Raw genomic sequence first — 15,434 nt, forward strand, 5'->3', positions numbered from 1 at the left:
TCTGAATGATCCCTGAAAGGATGTTTGGATGATGTGGTCTCTGAGGGTGTGCCCCACCTGTTTGGTTTTTCTTTGTTCGCCTGGGAGATCATTAAAGGGTGAGGGTATAAGAAAGGTAGATTTGGGTCCTTGGGAAGTCTGTGTTCTGGAACTAAGTTTTACAATTGAGCAGAAAGGCTTGAATACCCCCCTGACAATTTTGAAAGCCTAAAAATAAATTGAACCTGGTACTTAGAAAAGGCAACTTTCAATATCAGAGGATGTCCCTGGGTTTCTAGCTTTCCATTTGGCCAGGGAAGTTGTTAAGGCTCTAATTTCTCTCCCTGTGACCTGGCTTGTTGTCTTCAGGTGCTAGGTGCAAGTCAAAATGACACAGACTGTGCAAAAAAAAGGAAGGGAAGGGAAGAAGGTCCACGTGTGTTTTTTGTTTCAGTGTAGTTTCTTACCGGAGGGTTATGATTTTTTTTCCTTTTTGCAATAAAACTGGTCCTGCCACCAGAGTAACATATGGTTACCCTTATTAGGCAACTATCAAAATAGATAGGAAGTCTTTCTGGAGTTTTTAAAGTGCAAGGAGTCTTCGTGGATGCCAGTCCTCATGGGCCCTTTCCTCCTGGCCAGCACGCCACTGCTTAATCATATATCCGCATGTTGGGTGTCTATATCACACAGAGGCCAAAGACATAGGTATCATCTGAGAACTTGGAATTGCAAATTATCAGGCACCATCTCAGACTTACTGATACAGAAACTGAGGGTGGGGCCCAGCGATGTTGTTTTAACCCATCCTCTGGGTGATGCTGATACAGGTTTGAGTTTGAGAAGCATCGATGTGTTTCACCCCGTGGCATTTGGATCATCTTGGGCACTGGCTGCTTCAGGAGCCCCACAGATATATAAACAGAAGGAGGCAGGGACATGGGTGGAAAAGTTTTACCATTTGAAATCAAAGGAACATCCAGATTCAGAAGGTACATTAACTCTGTCTCCTCATCCACAGAATGGGAGTAACTGCATCTGCTTCACAGGGTTGTTGAAATGACTGAGAGACAGAATGTGTGCAAAAGTGACTTGTGACCCACCAGGCACTGCTGGAATCCGCTCTGGAGTTAGGTCTCTGGATCAATAAGGCCAGCCTGCATTGTGAGCTGCAGGCTTGCAGTTGGGGAAGGGGCAGGGGACAGGGACTGAGAGTCCCTCATCCTCATCTGTGTTCTGAACCCTGAGTCCAGGCACATAGTGGCCACTCTCTACTCTTTGCTCAATCACTGTAACTAACATTTGGGGAATGGTCACTCATGCAGTCATCACAAGTGCCCTGTGGTGAGGTGGACACTATTCACGCCCCCTTTTGAGGTCAGACCTGGGAGGTTAAATAACTTATCCACAGCCACCAAATTTGAAATTGAGCCAGCATCTAGACTCAGGCTCTGGAGCCTTTGTTCTCACATCTTCGCTGCACAGCCTCACAATTAATTCATCAATGGTGATGCTGAGGATGGTGTTTTGAGGTGACATTTCATGAATGCTTGTTCTATGCCACTCCTACTCCAAGCTCTCTGTGTGCCCAAACTCACCACAACCCCATAGAGGAAACTCTTCATTGGGTAACCACTGCTATCCCCCACCTCCTTTAACAAGAAAGGAAACAAAGACACAGAGAGATAGGCCCTGACTTGAAGTTTCTTCTTTTTGATGCAAAAGCTTTCTTCATACTGTGCCTCTCTGTGTACCCTTGGTGCACGTGACATCAATCCACTAATCAGTGAACATTTATGAAATGCCTGGTAAGTGCCCAGTACTGTGCTTCTAGACACAGAAATAGGAGACACAATTTCTGCTCTCAAAATGCTTCAAATCAAGTTTAGGAAACAGGCCAGTCCTCATAAAGCAGAAAATAAAGGCTGAAGTATAGTTACATGCTAGTTTGTGCTGCACTAAGTAATTGTTTTGTGCCTTCAGAGAGGTGAGTGGGAATGAAGTCCTCCGACGAGAATTCTCACAGGGGCCTGAGGGAAACTTCTCTTGCCAGATTCAGACTTCGATTACTCTTGGCAATTGTCATCGAACTATTGAGTTCAGCATCTCTGCACTACAGTTTCCTTTAAGATTGTCATAGGAATCAGGGTCGTGGAGCGGGTGGTGACCTGTTATCTCGCTTGTGTCTGTTTTGCTCACTTCTCATCCTCAGAACTGACAGCAGTGTCTAGAATATAGTAGGTGCTCAATAAACATGTGTGTTTAAATGATGGTAAGCAGGAGAGGAGTCAGGTGGTGAAAGGAGGGAAGATGTGGTTGGCCAGATTTGGGTTAGATGGGCAGGCAGATTATCAAGGATATGACTCCCTGAAAGAAGGCTGAGAGACCCCAGGTTGGGCAGGAGGCAATGATTCCAGAGAGAACTTGATTTCAGAAGGAGCACAGGAGCAGAGCCTTTGCTGTTCAGAACACAAACACCCCCACTCCCTTTGGGGGGTGTGACTCTGTCTTGGCAGCTATATTCTTGGAGATCACGTCTCCCTACCTTGGGGAAGAAACCTTGTAGGTACTTGGTGGTTTTGAAAGTTGAGAACCAGGGTCTCTTGTCATCAATTTCATTTTTCCTGGTTTTTCTTCTACTTAGCAAACTTTTAGGTGCCAAGTCCAATTCTTGGTTATATCCCATGTTCCCTTCAGAGGAAACTGCACTAGTAATTGAAAACAGAAATTGGTTCTTTTATTCTCATTCACGGAGTGCAGGTAAGATTCCTGTTTGTGCTCTACCTTCACTCTCTCTATTCTAATTCTATGAGAAAATATGGATATAATTCTCTGCTTTGGTCCTTATGAAAAATTGTGGGATTTATCCAAATAGGATGGTCTGATAATATTATTTGACTCTAGTAATTCCATTCCTGGGAATTTATTCTTACAAATGACCTAGAAGTAGAAAGTTATATGCACAAAAACACATTGCTATGTGAGTTAAAATAACAATGAAGCTGGAAATAGCCTGTCTAATAATAGGAAAATGGTTAAAAATAAGCAGTGGCAAAACTACTGAAATATTCTTCAGATCTAAAATTTCAATTATGAAGATTATATAGCAATATGGAAAATGCTTGCAATATAATGTTAATTGAAAAAATACTACCTTAAAGTTAGGCTATGACTGTACCTATGTGAAAATGATGCATGCATTTGGGTGAGAACTAGAAAAAGAAAAATGATATTATGGCTTGTTGGGATAGCAAGATTATGGGTAAAATTTCTTCTTTCATTTTTTGCTGAAGTTCTCATAACTTTGTACAATTCAAGGGGACTGAAAACGAGATGGTCTGGCTGCATGACAGAGCTGACTGTCCCTTTTGAAAGTGGAAAGAATCACAGTAATCACAGTGTACTGGGTGAGATGTGACCATCCAATACCCACCCGTGCCTTAAAACTGTAGGACTGCCCAGACTTTCCTCTCAAGGGCAAAAGCCACGCAGGACGTTCCTTCTGGCACTCTCTGGAATACCTCAGCTTGAACTCTGTCTTCTGCACGTGCTCAAACCCTGAGGCTGCTGGGCTGATTTAGATGGCCTTTCCCATATTCCTCATGGATATTAAGCATCATCTGCATTGAGAATCCCAGTAACAGTATCAACTTCAGAATTCTTCCTCACCTGAGAATTCTCCCCCATTCAAAACGTCCTCAGCTGCGGTGAACTGGCTTCGCAACTTACTACCTGTCTGATTTGGGTCAAGTTTCTTAACCTTGCTAAACCTCAATTTCTCATATGTAAAATGGACCTAAGCATAATGCCTACTGCATGCAGTTGCTGTAAGATGTAAATGAGATAAGACATGAAAAGTAACATTCACTATAGTAACTTAATGCAGAACTCAACCACGGAAAGCTATTGGTAGCATATATTGCAAAGGAAACCATTTTTCTAAATGTCAAAGAAATAAGTTTAAACCTTAAATGAACAGAAGAATGAAATGCCCCCCTTTTAACCTCTGGAGATACTTGTGGAAAAGTTTCAAAACTTATTTGATTATATCTTTAGGTCTTATTGTAGCTCCTTCTCTCTCACCAGCTAGTCAATATCCTCTAGGTTTGATTCTTCTCAAGTGTTCTTGTAGCATGGAGGTGTTGTCTGCACCACTGTGTTTAAATCAATGTTAGGGAGTTTAACTGAGCATCAGACCCAGTAGTATGGTCTGCATAGTAACTCTGATACTTGAAGGACTGCATCATTTCAGGCCAGACAGAAGGCAAGGAGAAAGAGCCCTGGTTGGTGATGCCACAGATGACTAACCCAGATGGGGGATATGAGAAGGCTGGAAAGCCAAGAGCCACAGCCAAGGACAAGAGAGGAATTTGGTTTAAAATGAGAGTGTTAAGACATCAACAGCCTGGAAGGAGAAGTCCAGGGTGATTTGTGGCCTGTTTGAGTACCAGGAAAAAAGATGTGGCAAAAGAAGGCACAGATGTTCTGAAGAATGCAAGGAATTTGTGACGGTTCATAGTCCTACTGCGGGAAATGCCTGCCGAGGGCAGATCTCAGCGGACCGTGGGAGCACTGGTTCAATGAGAGGATAGGGGAAGACTTCAGAAGTGGACTTTGCTAGAGTATCGTTCTGAACCAGAAGCAAAGGACGACGACGAGAAATTGCTTAAGAAGGAAAATAAATACATTAGCAAGTCTTTTGAAGTAGATGAAAATGTTTCTAAACCAACAGCCCCCTTTTCCTCTCATTCTTTTTTGTAAAAGTCGTTGTCAATGACTTGAACCCACAGTTCAGTAATGAAGATGTGTGTGGTTCTCTCCACATTCTGGAACCCCTACTACACAGAGTCAAAAAGCTTCACTTCTCTTACCATCTCTACTATACAGAAGCTGCTACAAGACATCGATGGTCATATCTTCTCATCAACCTAAAAGTTGATAGATGCAGTTTTTATGTAAATATGCATCTAACTGACAGAGTGGGGATTATGGAGACTATATGCATCAGTAGGTGAGTGGATTTGATATTATCCTCTCTCACAGGTGTGAGAGGCTAGATGTAGAATTACGAGGAAGCGGGTACTTGCTGGATGGGTGAAAAGAGAGAATGGAGGCTGCCCTGTTCAGCGACTGTACATCAGAAGAGACCAGTTAGCCCCTGAACGTGGGCCCTCACTTCCTGCTAGAATTAGGACAAAGTTAATTATGCCTAAGTATTAGCATCAGCAGTGCCTTCATGCAGGCTTCCCAAACCCAAGTCTGAGCCAAAGAGAGCAGACAGAAGGCAAGTGCTGAGGGACATAGAATGTCCCACAAGCAGTTATCCTGGCCCAACAACCTTGCACAAAGGAGCCTCCACAGCTGTAGGACACATCAGGCCTCACATTGCTTGCTTCTAATGAGGCCAACTAATTCTGCAACCAGGGACAGGTTTTGTGATAAACTGGAAAATGACTTCTGAGGCAACTGTCTCCAGTTCTCAGAAAGAAAATTCACAGAAGTGAGTGACTGGCTAAAAGGCCAAGAGGTTGTTGCCTCAGAGTGGGGTCCCAGAGCAGAGCGATGTGGTCATTCTCAGCGTGTTTGAGTATGTGAGAAAAAATCAAAATAAAGAAGAGTTTGGTTTCTCCAGCCAACATCACAAGCTGAAAATATTTTCTTTGCTGAATTTAGTAAAATAAATATGAGAATCAGAGATATTTCTTGACGGATAATAATACTTGCTAAAAAGCATTTAATGAGGTTTGGAGAGGTAGGCATGGTATCTGTCCCAGATGAAATGAAGATGAGAGCAGGCTTTAGCTTGGAGACGAGCTGCAACCTAGCCACACCTCTCCCTCTCCTTATTCATAGTCCACTTGCTCAGTTCAGAAAAACAGTATTTGAGGGTGGGGAGAAGTGGAGTGGCTAAAATTAATGGGCTCGATGATTGTTGAGAAACTGCTTCAGTTGACCCTGAATTTGCTATCAAGTCCAAAGATATATGAAATTCTAAAATACAATAATTTGAGGAAAGCCCTTAAAGTTTCTTAGTCATGTTTAAGCAACTAAATATTAAGGAGAAACGGAGAGGATTATAGTAGCAGAATTCTATAGAAAAACAAAACAAAAAAAAAAAAAAAAAAAAGAAAGGATGTTCGGATGAGTCCAGATTTTCACTAAATGTTTCTGAATATAATCACTCTCTAAATGAACCATTTAGCCCTAGTCTGCATACCTGTTTGATATTTTGATGAAGCATACTACCACTTGCTTGAGAACTGCTTGTACTTATTTTAAAACTTTAATAACCTTAACATTAGTTTATCCCCCCAAAAGGTGTAGCATTTGAAAAACCATGTGTATGACAGTCCTCTTCTAATTCTGTCCTCTGGGCAGATGTTAGGTACCAAAGGCAGAAACGATGGCCTGTCTGGAAGTCCATTAATATGATCAGAGATGGGATAACATGTAGCTGTAGCTGGAATTTTGGGGGGAAGGGATGCACCTGTCCCCCAGGAAGGAACTGAATACCACTCAGAGGATTCATGTACCATTGACAGACACCCAGGATGCCAATGATATCAGATGTTGCCCACATTGAATACTAAGAAGTTCAGCATTCTGATCAACAACATTAACAACCCTTCTAGGGCTTTTCACCTATCTTTTGGAGATGCCATGCTGTGAAGTGTGAAAGTAAAAGACCATGCCCAGAGATTTCTAGAAAGACTCTTCTCATACTCATTCTCATTTCCAGGCACCCACACAAGTGAGGGCCATCCCTCTTCCTCATTTCTCAGAGCCTTTAGGATCCCAGTTTTCAAAATGAAGTTGGATTCCTTCTACTGTTTCAACAGCTTCAGGAAATGATTCTCCTATCTTTCTTATCTTCACAATTCACACCTGTATCCTGCCTTGATTTGGCTTCTGCAGTCCCCATAGATGGTCTTGTCCCCTCCTCTTACTCAGACCCACCTCCGTAAGGGATATTTTTCCCTGTGTTCCTCCATCAAAGTCAATGCTGATCCCTGGTTTTCTTAAGTTCAGTCTTAAATATCAACCTTCTTTTCAATTAAAACTAAACCTGACAAGGAGGAAAGTCCTGGTTCTCTCATCACACGTCTCTTCATTATATTTTTCTCTACTATCAGGAAGAAGCACTGATATGCCATACATACACAGTGGATTAAGAAGTGGGTCACATCGCCATCTAAACAATCCTTAGAGTCATGTTGTTAGAAGGAGTGCTTGCTGTTGTCCAGTACTTTGTCTGTATGAGAATACTGCATCTCAGAGAGTTCGGGTGACTTGTGAGTTTGCACAAAGGATCCGGGCTGGAATCCAACGTTGTGTTCAGTATACCACACTGCCTTCTTTTTTATCTCCTTTCTGCATATGGCACTGTGCTAGGTGCTATAGAAACACTCCCCTGGACCTCCGAATTCAGGAACAGCACTGTTCACACACCGTCATGAAAGGGACATCACACACACAACCAAGGGGCGCTGAAGTGCACACCCCACAGTTATTCGTATCATGCAGTGCCCTAACCACCTTCTCCCTCCCCGACTTCTTCTCCTCCTGTGTTCAATCTGTCGCTGACTCTGGATATTGCTTCCCTGCAGTAATGGCCAAGGGCTGTCTCTGCTGCTGTGGAGGCTGCCTTCCAAGAGTTCACTCCCTGATTTAGGCCCGATGCCTCTCCTTACAGGGCCTCCACCTCCCGACATGCTCCCTTCAGACATGCCAGACTGCCCTGGCAGCCGTCACCCCTTCACCTGCCATCCTGACCATGTCACACCCACCCCTGGGAAAGTCTCCAGATGCACCCTGAGCAAAACACAGAGGCCTGAGTGAGGAGACTGACAGGGAGCAGGGCCCCTGGGAACACAGGGCAGGTGCCAAGTTGCAAAGAAAAGAGAAATGATAGACTTTAGAGTGAAACTAAAAATAAAGAGAATGTGTTTTAATACCCCTTTGGCTGATTCATCTTTCTGTGGCACCAGAAAGAGGGGCGTTACCCTCTATTCATGAATGCCTTATGTTTTGCCCACAAGGCCTCTCTTCCCACATCTGAAAGAGTAAGCGGACAATAACAGTGTAAGTATAGGAGATAATGCTGGGGGCATGGCTACAATCTCCACGTTGGTGCCGGACTCAGCTTACAATTTCCGTCACCATCTTTCTCAAAAAATGAGATAACTCAGGTCCACATACGCGATTCCTCAACATCCTTTCTTATTCTTTCTCTTGTTTTGTCTGTTTTCATCTCACTCAGGCGTGGGTCCAAGATGGAGTAGTGATTAAGTGGGCCTGGTGACACTGTATACTTGGTGGCTGCTTTTTTCCAGAATGTGGTTGGCAGGAAAGGGAGCCTTAGTTTTCAGTCATTCCAGAGAGGGAACTAAACTCTAATTCTTAGCCTACCATGAACTCTGTATAATATGAGCTCTTGCTCTAAAGTTCCTCAGTGAGTAAAAAGAATGTCAATAGCTGTCAATAGCAGATGAGAAGAAACAGAGAAGGAAGAGAAAAAAAAGAGGCAAGAAATACATATGCTGGCTGAAAGTGATTCGGAAATCACTTCTGACCATGTATTTTGCCCACACCCCTCCCATGCCTTGCAGCATTGTTTTGAAATAAGTGAATAGAAGAACCAATTATTTGAGCCAGTGGATTACTGGGGAGAAATAAAAGGTAAAAAGAGTTCAAGATAAGCCCATATAACTTGTGTGACTTGCCTGGAGCATCCATTCTCACAGAATGCCTATTCCAGATTAAAACTATTCAGGACAGTCTATACAACATAAGGTTTGGATATTCTTTCAAAGGAGCACATGTTCATTTATTTTAAAAGAGAACAGTCCTCCTTTCCTCCCTTATCTAGAAAGGCCATCTTTTCAACCAACCCTTGAAAAGGATAGGTTTTTAAGAGGAAGAGAGGAGGAGGATACCTGCCCCACTGGTCTTGTTAGCCAACTCACCCCCATAATCATTATAATTATAAGAGCTTACATTTATTTAGAGTTTACTGCATACCAGACATTGTGCAAAACACTGTACATACATCCTCACCTAATCTGCACAACAGTCTTGGGAGATACTCATATCAGGTCCACTTTATGTAAGGATCTGAGTCTTAGGAGACTGGCTGCCTTGCCCCAGGTGAAGAGTGAATATGTAGCAGATCTGAGATCTATCTGACTCCAAAACCTGTACTTTTAGCCACTGTACATCTTGCCTCCTTCGCTGGTATGACAGATGTCACAGGCAGATCATACTCCAATCCTGCAGTATGTTCTAAATATTCGAAACTATACAGCTTGAAAATGGTAGCTAACTTATACAGCAGGCCCGACAGAAATAATTCAAACATAAAAATGACCTCCTGGCATTTGATTATCTTTTACCTTAGACATTGATAAACCAAACCATTCCCTTAGGACAACATTTCTGTCCAGCAAAGCATTTCTCTTGCCAAAGTATAATTTTGTTGGCTACATCTATCTCCTCCAAGCCCTGGAATCAAACCTAAGCTAGTATATTGTGCTGACCCGGCAAGACGCTTGCCCTCCAGGGCATTGTATCAGGCTAAAGTAATACATCACGTTGCTTCCCACTCTGTCTGCCGATTTCTCCAAAGAGCCCTAAAACAGTAATGTTTCTTCTCTGAATCTCTAGTTTTCTTGCCTGTAGGCCTTGTGCTTTAGTTCCCTGGCCTTCGGGACAGAGGCAGATGGAAAAGCACTAGTTTTATACCTGCCCTTGAGCCAGGGCTTCTAAAAGAAAGACGGATTTGAAGAAAAGGGCAGCTCCACCGAGCTCTGCTTCATTCCTTTTAGACCCAGAGATACACAAACACTGACTTGACTGGGTAATGGAAAGACTTTGGTCTTTTGAGCTATGGGGATTTAGTAGCTCAGAAAGAGTTGTCGAGAGGTGGGGGTGGTAGCAGGTCAAATAGGGCCACGATTCCTAGAAAAGATGACCTCGTCCAATTGAGAAGTAGTGGGACCAGCAAACACTGGCAATTAAAATTTAACACAGGCCAAAGTAAAATCAATGCCCAAATTTGATAGGTTTTCAAGAAAAGTTTATGACATGCAGTTCATAGAAAAGAGGACATTTTCTCAGTGTTCATTTTTGCAGATGCCAAAGGCCAACCCTACTTGGAAAAACCTTCAGCAGAAAAGCAGAAATGTGCAGAGTCCACTAGCCACATATAAGGCCAGCAATAGGCATATATTTTGGGGGAAATTATTCAAAAAGAATCCTAATTTCAAACTGTTTCAACAATAGCTTTTGGCACCGATGGTCAGGTAATTAATTCCCCAATACGTGTTTTAGTCTGTATGTGTACATACCCTTCTTATTCTAAATACATAATGATGTGGGTGATCTTACAGTAGTGAAGGCATCTTTCTACACCTTTACTAAGCACATAACTCCATATATATCAGTACTTTTTTAAAAAATTTTTATTTATTTTATAATTACTCATTGAATTTTATAGTTGTATGCTGATCATCACAACCAATTCTATAGCATTTCCATCCCAAGCCCCCAGTGAACCCCCGCCCCCAGCCCCCAACCTGTCTCATTTGGAAAACATGTTTTTCAAAGTCTGTGAGTCAGTATAGGTTCTGCAAAGAAGTTCATCGTATCCTTTTTTTAGATTCCACATGTCAGTTACTTGTTTTAATTCAAGTGTGACTTCGACAGAATTTTTTTTAAGGCAAAATATTGCTTCATCAAATGGCTTTAAGTTAAATGCAAATCCAATAAATTAAGGAAATATCAACCATTCAAGGCACTACATTTGGAGTCTATGCAATCAATATTCCTATCATAACTTTCCTTATGTAAGGAATTCATGAAAGGCGTCCAGTTTTCCACATAAAGGAAAGACCGAGAATTGATTCTCACATTTCCAAAGATGAAATCAGCAGTTAAAATGCTAAAATAGAGACAAATTTAAGGCGACTCACATTTTATCCAACTTTCCTACTAGCATCCCACACAAAATTATGTCAACTGAATGAATTTTTATTAGATAAGGTGGTCCATGGAGCATTGTTGCCTAAGAAACAAATCATTCTGGGTTATTCTAAATTGTCAACATGTCTGGAGGTTTTGGATAGATAGTGTAGGAAACCAAACTGTCTGGCTTCTATAGATATTGACTGATACTTGATAGTGTGATGAATCCTTAATCAAAGATAAATGCAAATTCATTTTTTTGTTAATAATCCAGCTGTATTTTCTATCAGACACATAATCATGACTTTTTAAAAAATATCCCAGGAAATACAACTTGAACTGTCTTCTTTTTCCCTGCTTTCAAAACACAAGCAACTCCAGAACCTCCCTCTGTTAGCAATTTCTAGAGAATAGTTTTATTCCTTGGAACCCAAAGAGTAACAAATGTATGTCTTCAGAACTGGATATTTCTCTATTGGCAAATGCTTGCATTTTTCATTATTTAAATTCTAATTCTTCAAATCCATGTCTTCTCATTCTAACTATAGAGTTAAAATAATCAAGGAATGCTTTCTCAATAAGCAAGAGGGGATGTTTCAAAGGAAATTAAAGTTGAGTACAAAGTCCCAACTGCATTTCCAGAAATCTATAAGAAATACAAGCTTATGCAGCACCAGTGAAAGTAGTACCATTTTAACTGGTGATGAACAACAAGAGCTCTTTGCTCCAGAAGTGATGACCCCAGTTAAATCTCAATATTACACCTTCTCCTTCAGAGACGGAGGAAAGCAAGTTGCTTGCATCCATTGCAGATTGTGAGATTCAGCTAATTGGCATGGTTTTGATGATACCATGATTCTGCCCCAAACTCTTGTAACTAGCAAGTTTGCCCTGAAGATTATTGAATTACTCCACGGACCATGCATTATTTAAAGGGAAGTGCTATTATTATAGAAGCCAGCTGTTTAATCATTGGAATTCTGTCTGTTGGCCAACTTTCAAGATAGAGCAGTGCACTGGGACAGCACTTTATGTCTACTCTCGAGGACTCAAGGCTTAGGTTAGGTGGCAGCCAACTTATCTGCTAAGCTGTCTTTGGTTTACATGATCTGGAACAAACCTACTGAAAAATAAATACGTAAATATATCAATTTCCAATGTCAAGACTTTGTCAGCAAAGAAAATCCTGTGAATTCTCTCTCTCTCTCTCGCTCTTTTTTTTGTAGGGCTGCACCCGAAGCATATGGAGGTTCCCAGGCTAGGGGTCGAATCAGAGCTGCAGCTGCTGGCCTACACCACAGCCACAGCTCAGGATCTGAGCCACGTCTGCAACCTTTACCACAATTACCAGTGCATGGCAATGCCAGATCCTTGACCCACTGAGTGAGGCCAGGGATAGAACCCGAAACCTCTGGATTCTAGTCAGGTTTGTTTCCACTGAGCCACAATGGAAACTCTGAAAATTCTGTGAAATTCTATACATGCTTGATCACTATAACCATTGAGTGAGTATATGGATACTTCACAATGCTAGTATGGCAGAACTCTGGGAGCATACCCAATTTTAGAAAGGACTATCCCGGTCACCTGTCTTCTGTTATAATATTTTGTAAAGAAAAATGTTTTGAGCATCTTGGGGAACTCAAATGATAGAGAGAAAACAAATTTTAACCTTCTAAATTTGGACTTCTTTCTTGAATACAGTGTAAATGACTTCCAATCATACTGAATATTTGGTTGGGAGCTTTCTCCTCCACTTCTTTACTTAGTGCAGAATATTCGGAATAGGAAGACTATAGTAGTTAGACACTGTGCTCAATACAGGACTATGCTCTTAGGATCTCTGACAGGTGTTCATGCAGTCTTTCTTTAACTGCTTCCAGCAATGGGAAGTGCATTACCTTTATAAGCAGTCCCATTTTTAACACATTTGAGTTCAAATTGTTAGACGTATTTTTTCTTGTATATTAATCCAGCATTTATTTCACCTTCCAATTCTGGAGCTCACTGGAGCATAATTACTTAGTGCCTAATGAGGAGTTTTTTTTAAAGGCAAGGATGGAACAATTCATTCCATCTCATTTAAAAATTACTCATAATGACAAGAGTGGCAATTTAGACATCATTAAAATCTTTATTTTCCTCAAAATTGATACTGGAGCAAATAATGTTACTGCTTTCCTAGTAAACCACATTGTATTAGGCTCCTAGTTTTAGCCCACAGCAACAAATATCTTTATTTTGATTCAAGAAAAATAAGAAACACGAGGCATCGAAGATAAAGGGCAAAACTTTGACCCTCAACTCTGGCCTCTCAGTTGGTGAGAAATGATTTTTTAATTAAATATCTTAATGTAGAACCAGAAATCAAGTCTATAAGACACTTCAAAGGATCAATTAAACTTTAAAAGTCAAGATAAACACTTGTTATATTCATGTACTTTCAATGAAGTACAATTAGTCCATTGCAGACATTATAAATAGACAAAGAAAAACATCTCTCTAGGATTGTGGTAGCTACAGATTACTGGTAGTTACATTTATGGCAAAATCCAAGTCTGTAGTATTTCAACAATATTTTTTAAAAAACAGATATAGACATAAGGTAAACTTTCTTTATAGAGCATTACAGAAAAGTCCTAAATTTCTCTGATCCTAAATTCACTGATCTATGAACTTACAAAAGCACAGCTATTTTTTTAGACTGAGTTATATCAAACTCTGAGTGCATCTAAGAGGTGACAAAACAGATGCCTGGTGTGTGATATTATTTTTTGCTAGGTTGATGATTACTTTCTATCTCACAAGAGGAAACAGACCCATGGTGATTTTCATGGCTGTTGACTGTCACCAAGAAGGAAATATGCAATATATACAACGTTTAATACTATTCTGAGATGAATATTACTTTCTTCCTCCAGTAGCAGGCAAGGAGTTCCAGAAACGAGGGGTCTCAGAAGGAAGATTACTTTAGAGATGCTTGAAACGGAAACACTTTAGAGAGGCTGGAACCACAAAGCCTGTATCCTTCTCCATCTTCAACCCATAGGAATGAACTTGGAAATTAGTTGTTTCTAAATTAGCCAAGTTTGAAAGTTTCTGGAACCACTTCCTACCACCTTGCCTCCAAACTTCAAATTACTTATTCTATAGTCAACATATGGATCTCAGTTATGTCCCATTAAGAAACTTATCATTTCAGCAATGTACAATCATTACCTAACAGCGGATGATGGGGACAGTTACCTCAAAGTAGACTCAGTCCCGTTCCCCTCTCTCCCAACCCCAAGAGAAAACCAAAGTGTATCAGCTGGCTGACCTCTTTGACCTCTTGAACTAGCCACTTAGCAAAAAGTATGTAAAAGTCCTTTGTGGATTTGAGAGAACCATGTAAGCCCATTTGTGTCTCTAATTTATAGTTCCAGGAAAAGATTATAAAAACAAAAAAACAAAAAACATTGTTTACATTGCCCAAGGGACCAGATGAGTCCTGGCTTGCCAGGGCCTGGCTGACGGAGAAGAAACAGTCTTCTGCACTAATTGATCCTCCGACAGCAAGTGAAAGTACTGCTGAGGCTCCAACTGGGGCCAGCTGCCTGGTCCCTTCCAAACCCCTCAACCATGAGGCACCCACGGGGTTTGCTCTGAGCAAAAGCAATGCACCCCAGCCAAAGAGACCACACTTGAACCTTTCCTAAGTTTCTACCCCCAGCTGCCCTAAGAATGACAATAAACCTGCCTTACAGGGAGGAAGCATCCCCAGATCCCTGTGCCAAGCATCAGGAAAACATTTGGATTCCTAGAGGATGCCATGAATGTCTGGCCCCTTGATCCAAGAGGCAGCCAAACTAGTTTGGTTGCAGGCCATGACTGTGGGTCTCAACCAGGGAGCTCAAAGTATACACAGGGATTTTGACTTTCAAAACTCCATCCTGAAGTATATTGTCCTTATTACGCAAATGTTAAGATTTTTTATTTAAAATATAATGCTATCTTCTGTATCAGGAATTAAGACTGAATATATGTCACATTGGTTAACTGGATCCTTCTGGGCCAATGGTTCACAAATTTTCTTCCATGAAGCCTAGACAGCAGTGGAGAAAATTCAGGCCTTCCACCTACCTCCCAAGGGAGGAAAGGGAGACAGAGGAAGTCGAGATCTCATCCCCTGCCCTTTCCAGGCCCAGAGCAGTCTCCTTTTTTTTTTTTTTTTTTTTTTTTTTTGCTTTATGTATTGGTATATAAGCAAGATTTGGTCTAACAAAAGCTCTGTTATGACAAAAAGTTTACCAAGAATTCAGGTACATTTTAAGTTCCATGTAAACTTGTTGTGTCCCCTTTTAATTCTAGAGCCAGAAAAAGTATGTCCAAATCAAAACAAGACAAAATAGAATCAAACTAAAACCTACTTGCCAAGTAAAGAGGTCTGATTTGCAAATATCAGAAGAAATTTGACCCATGGTGTTTTCTCTGGGCAATGAAAATCAAATAGA

At 41.2% G+C, this 15,434-nt stretch overlaps 1 protein-coding gene across 8 annotated transcripts in view; it reads left to right on the forward strand.

Moving 5' to 3' along the window:
* Nucleotides 1–15,434, forward strand: part of IGF1 (insulin like growth factor 1) — a 147,227-nt gene that overhangs the window by 52,348 nt on the left and 79,445 nt on the right.

The sequence above is a fragment of the Sus scrofa genome, chromosome 5 (assembly GCF_000003025.6).
Source record: "Sus scrofa isolate TJ Tabasco breed Duroc chromosome 5, Sscrofa11.1, whole genome shotgun sequence".
Classification (NCBI taxonomy): Eukaryota; Metazoa; Chordata; class Mammalia; order Artiodactyla; family Suidae; genus Sus; species Sus scrofa.